The following is a 6,024-nucleotide window of genomic DNA, read 5'->3' as shown; positions in this document are numbered from 1 at the left end:
GCAAATGTTGCCAAGTCACCTAAGTGAGCAGACACCGTGGATTAGCTTCAATGCAACCGATTGTAAGTGCATTGACCTACTCCATTCAATTTTTGAGTGATTAGTTTTATTCCAATGTGTTGTTAATTTATTGCTAAAATTAGGTGTGTAAATCAATTGGCATACTTTGAAGAGCCTAATTTGATTGTTTTTAAATGAAATTGATGGTCAATTTTGACTAATGAATGATATGTGTGTCAAGACTAAGCTTGATTTGCAACAAGAATTCATGTGTGTGCAAAAAAATCATTGTGTGTGTAATGCACCGAAGAGGGAAAAAACTTCCATAAAATTCAAGTGTGTGTGCAATTAATCTTGAGTGTGTGCATGCATAGAAATTAATGGAATTGATGATATATGATTATGCAATCATGTAAGTGATGTGTATATTACCCTAATTCAATCATTGGATATGCCTATTTGCCAAAACAATTAGGCAAAATTTGAGTGTGTGCCCATCCAAGACCACTTGATTTTCAATGATTGATGGTCAATTGGGTACCCAAATTTTTGATTGTGAAATGTGCATGAAATTTGTGTGCAAGCATTAAGGATATGCCTAATTGCATTGCCAATTGAACTAAATTTGAACTTTTGTGCTTACTTCTTGAGTATGTGCATTGCTTGATTAGATCAAAATAGTGTGATTTTTGAGAAATTGAGCATGATACCTTCATTTATGCTTGAATGAGTGTGCAATTTTGGCATTGCAATGAGAAATTGATGGATTTGTGTAAAAGTTTTGCCTAAATTTGGGTGTGTGGCAATCATTGGCATGTGAAATCCAATGGGTGAATGAATAATTGGTATTTTTTACCAATTATGGTGATTAATTTGGCAAGATAGTTGAGGTAGATCACTCAATTGACGCTCAATTGTGAAGGTTTTTTGTATTGCCATGCTAATGATTGTATAAATGGATGAACATGGCCATGTTGCACTGATGATTGTGCCTAATTGTACCAAAACTCACATATGTGAAGCTTATTAAACCGAGATGACAAATCCAATTGGACTTGGATGATTAGGGCTTTGAGATATGAGCAATTAATTTTGAAAGGATTAAAAATTAGATTGGAGATTAAGGCCAAAATGACATGTTTTGTGTGATTGATGATACTATCACCAAAATTAGTGTCCCCAATGTATGATATGTATGATCCAATTGGAGTTTTTGGTGATATTAAAGTCAAAAAGGTATTTATCATGAATTCAATATTGTCAAAAAATGTCATTTGATGTTCCAACTCAAAGTGATTGTGTTCTAGGTATAACATACAATTGTCAAAAAATTATGTTGTGTGCTAATTTGAGTAACAAAGTAATGTAAAAAATGCAAGGCAAGGTAAACCCTCTTGAACAAACAATCATGCGGCTCATGGTTGCTTTACGTTCATTTGAGCTTGTGCAGAATCCACGGCCAAGATCCAGCTACACTGGGCTGGTCGTGCTACCAAAAATCTTTATTTGCTTATTGGCTCCTGATGTTTGGTCATCATTTTCGGTTATATACTACCTTGATTACTGTTACCATATAAATGTGGTAGTGATGTGTGTGAACACACTAGGACCGCCGGGGCATTTTTTCCCTCTTTAGGAGGTTTTTTCCCCCATGCATTGTATATACGCCCATCACTCTAGGGCTATCTATCTTTCCATTGCACACTAAGAAACACACTCTCTATTGTGTGCCTTGAGCTTCCTTCGTCTTCTCCAAGCTGTGTGTGTTTTTCTGCAACCCTAATTCCAACAATTGGTATCAGAGCAGGTCACGTCCTCCCGGGCTTAGTCGTTGTCCGATTTCAGTGAGCTTTGGCGAGCGTTCGCAGGTCGAAAAATATTTCGGGTGAGCTCGAAGAGCTCGGTCTGCTCAGAATTTTGATTTGGGCTCATTTCGGCCTCCGTTTCCACTACGGGCAGTACTGCACAGGCTACTTCGTCATTTTGTGCAGATTTTTTGTCAGTGCGGTTTTCTGCATAACAGGTACCTTATAGTCTTCTACGGTTTGTGCTATATAGCACAAGTTGTTCCTGCTCCATTTCTCCTATTTTCGGGCAGTTTTCACATCAGGTGCAGCATTTACCATGGCTGACAACAACAACACAGATGTGTTCAAGATGTTTGCTGCTGAGGACAGGTTGGATGGGGACAACTACCCTATGTGGGCTTATATGATGCAACATGTTCTTGTGTCAAAAGGTGTCTGGAACATTGTGCAGGGCATTGATGTACGTCCTGGTTTTGAAGATGTAGGCGATATTGAGGATGTTGCAGGTCTTGCTGCAAGGATTGCAGCTGTTAGAGTTGTTTTGCCTACGGCAGAACAAGCTCGTTGGGATGTTAAGGATGCGCAGGCTCATGCATTGATTGCGTTTTCTGTGAAGCGCACCATTATTCCTCACATCCGTTCAGCAAAATCTGCAAAACAGGCTTGGGATATTCTAGCAGGTCTTTATGCAAGCCGCAATGAGGCTAAAATTGCTTTGCTGCGTAAAGAGCTAGAGTCGAAGATTATGCATGAGGAAGATGATATGGACACTTTCCTTGCTAGTGTCAAGGATATCAATGAGCAACTCATTTCTGCAGGTGAAGTCATTTCGGATAGTTCCCTTGTGCAGACTGTTCTTGATGCCTTACCAGATTCCTACCAGACTTTCGCTAGTACTTGGAGACTGATGACCCAAGGAATTCCTGAAGTTGTCAAGTTTGATGCATTATGCACATTGCTGTTGCAAGAGTCACTTTCTAGAAAAAACAGGACTAGGCAGCGTGCAGTTGAACAGGCTTTTATTGCTTCTCAAAGAAAGGGTGGTAACAGTAATGCAGCCACTTCTTATGGTTCTGCTGCGAGTGGCAAAAATTCTGTTCCTAATGCTTCTGCTGGCAGCACTTCGTCTGACAATTCTGGTGATAAGGGCAAAAAGAAGATGCGTTGCCATTATTGTAAAGCCAATGATCACTTGATCAAGTCGTGTCCTAAGTTGAAGGCCAAAGAGGATAAGAAGAAAGAGGGTGGTTCCACTGCAAATGCTGGATCCACTACAAATGCAGCCATTGTTGAGTCTTCTGTGAAAGGAGATTGTGATGCTGATGTTGATGCAGAATGGGCTTTTAGCGCAGAGTGCACTTACAATCCTGCTGTCCATAATGCATGCTTGTCAGTTGCTGCAGATTCACATGTGTGGTATTTCGACAGTGGTGCTACAAAGCACATTACCTCACATCGTGAATTGTTTACCTCTCTTGAGTCTGTCCCTCATGGGAATTGAGTCACTTGTGCCAACAACGCCTCTTATCCAGTTCAGGGAGTTGGAAAGATTGTGGTCACTGCTGCTAATGGCAGTTCCTTCACACTTGTTGATGCACTTTATGTACCTGGGATCAAGAAGAATCTCTTGTCTGTATCCGCACTTGCTAGACTTGGACTTGTAGTCAAATTTGTGGATGACAGATGTACAGTTCATGATCTCAGTTTTGGTGATGAAATTGTTGCATCTGGGCTTTTGTGCCATGGGATGTATAAGCTCACTTTGTATGACAAGTGTGGACAAAATTTTGCAAATGCTGTTGCAGATTCAAGGGCTATTTCAGATGCAAAACTTTGGCATGCACGTTTTGGTCATCTGAATTTTGCCAGTTTGCTGCGTTTGCAGAAATCTGATATGGTTGCTTCTTTGCCGCCTCTTGAAGCACCTGTCAAACATGTTTGTGAAGGCTGTATTCTGGGTAAAATGCAGCGTTCTAAGTTTCCAAAGGATGGTTCAGTTAGGGCCACATGCAGGTTGCAGCTTGTGCATAGTGATGTTTGTGGGCCCATGCAAACTCCGTCCTTGGGCAATTACCTGTACTTCGTGACTTTCATTGATGATTACTCCAGGCATGCATGGGTATTTCCGCTTAAAGCGAAGTCCGAAGTTTTTATGTGCTTCAAACAATTTTTGGCTATGGCTGAAAATGTCTCAAAATGTACTATGGGCACCCTCCGTTCCGATCGAGGGGGGGAGTATATGTCTCATGAATTTAATGCATTTCTGGCTAGTCGTGGGATAAAACACCAATGTACAGTGCCTTATACACCTCAGCAAAATGGTGTTGCTGAGAGGAAAAACAGGTCACTAACGGAAATGGCACGATGTATGGTCAAAAGTCAAGCTTTGCCGCATTCTTTTTGGCTTGAGGCCATCATGTGTGCCACTTATGTACTTAACAGGTGTCCTACGAAAGCTTTGCAGTCTATTACTCCATATGAAGCATGGCATGATAGAAAGCCTTCTATTGAGCACATGCGTGTTTTTGGCTGTTTGGCATATGCTTTGGTGCCACAAGTGCAGCGCAGAAAATTGGATGATAAGGCTGTCAAATGTATTTTTGTTGGTTATAGTGCTGAAAGCAAAGGTTACAGGTTGTATCATCCGCAAACAAAACGTATTCTGGTTTCACGGGATGTAGTGTTTGTGGAAGATTCTGTTCAGCCCTTGCTGTCTTGTACTAGAGACAGTAATGTAAGCTCACAGGACATTTATGACACTTTGTTGCCTCTTTTCAGTGGTGGAAATACGAATGTAAGTTCCAATGAGGCAAATGTACAGCCTATGGGGGTTTCTGAAAATGTTTTAGAACAGCCTATTACTGATGCAGATGTACATGATGTACTTGATGAGGAAAGGGCTGAAAATGAGCAGGCTAGAGGTATGCCAAAATGGCTGGTGCACACTTTGCGTGACAGTAAATTGGATGCACCTTTATCTAGTCGTACTCGTTCAGGCTCTCGCCATGCATCTTATGCATCAGATTGTTATGCTTTGGCTGTGTCTAGTTTACATGATGTTGAGGAGCCTCTGTCTTTTGATGAAGCACAAAATTCAGAAAATTGGATTGCTGCCATGAAATCAGAATATGATGCACTTATAGAGAATGACACATGGACTTTATGTGATTTGCCTCCTGGAAAAAAGGCCATTGGTACGAAGTGGGTTTACAAGTTGAAACGCAAGCCGGATGGTGAGATCGATCGCCATAAGGCTCGACTTAATGCAAAGGGTTATGCACAACAAAAAGGCATAGATTATGAAGAGACTTTTGCTCCCACTTGTCGTATGACTATTGTGCGTTTTCTATGTGCATTGGCAGCTCATTTTGGTTGGGATGTACATCAATCAGACATTGTTACTGCTTTCTTGAATGGTGACATATTTGAGGAAGTTTATGTAACGCAGCCTCGCGGTTTTGTCATAAAAGGACAAGAGGACAAAGTGTGCAAATGTAAGAAGGCTTTGTATGGGTTGAAGCAATCTCCTCGTGCTTGGTATGAGAAAGCTGACACTCATTTGGTTAAACGAGGCTTTCGTAACAGCCCAACAGAAAGCACATTGTATGTAAAGCGTGAGGATGATGTATTTCTCATTGTGGTTCTTTATGTTGATGATTTGCTGATCACTGGACCAAATGAGAGACATATTGCTGAATTTAAGGCTGATTTGAATGCTACTTTCAAGATGAAAGATTTGGGGCTGTTGCATCATTACTTGGGTATACAGTTTAAGCAGTGTGATGGTGGTATTGCCTTGTGTCAGAAAAGTTACATAGAGACATTGCTATGTAAGTTTGGACTTGAGGATTGCAAACCTATTGCCACTCCCATGGAAACAGGTTTGAAGTTGAGTCTACATGATGCTGGCGATCCTGCTGATGTCACTCTTTACCAAACTGCTGTTGGCTGCCTCATTTATGTATGCAACACGAGGCCAGATATTCAGTTTGCAGTCTCGCAGGTCAGCAGATTTATGCATAGCCCAGGGTCTAAGCATTGGCAGGCTGTCAAGAGGATTTTCTGCTACCTTAGTGGCACTTTACATCTTGGCTTGTTTTATCCCAAGGGGGGATCATTGCCGCCATACTTACATGCTTTTTCAGACTCAGATTGGGCTGGTCGTTTTGACACGCGAGTGTCCACAAGTGGTTTTTGTTTTATGCTTGGCAGTTCA

Source organism: Adiantum capillus-veneris, chromosome 19 (assembly GCF_014529385.1).
Source record: "Adiantum capillus-veneris isolate H3 chromosome 19, ASM1452938v2, whole genome shotgun sequence".
Taxonomy (NCBI): Eukaryota; Viridiplantae; Streptophyta; class Polypodiopsida; order Polypodiales; family Pteridaceae; genus Adiantum; species Adiantum capillus-veneris.
This window is presented reverse-complemented; position numbering follows the sequence as displayed.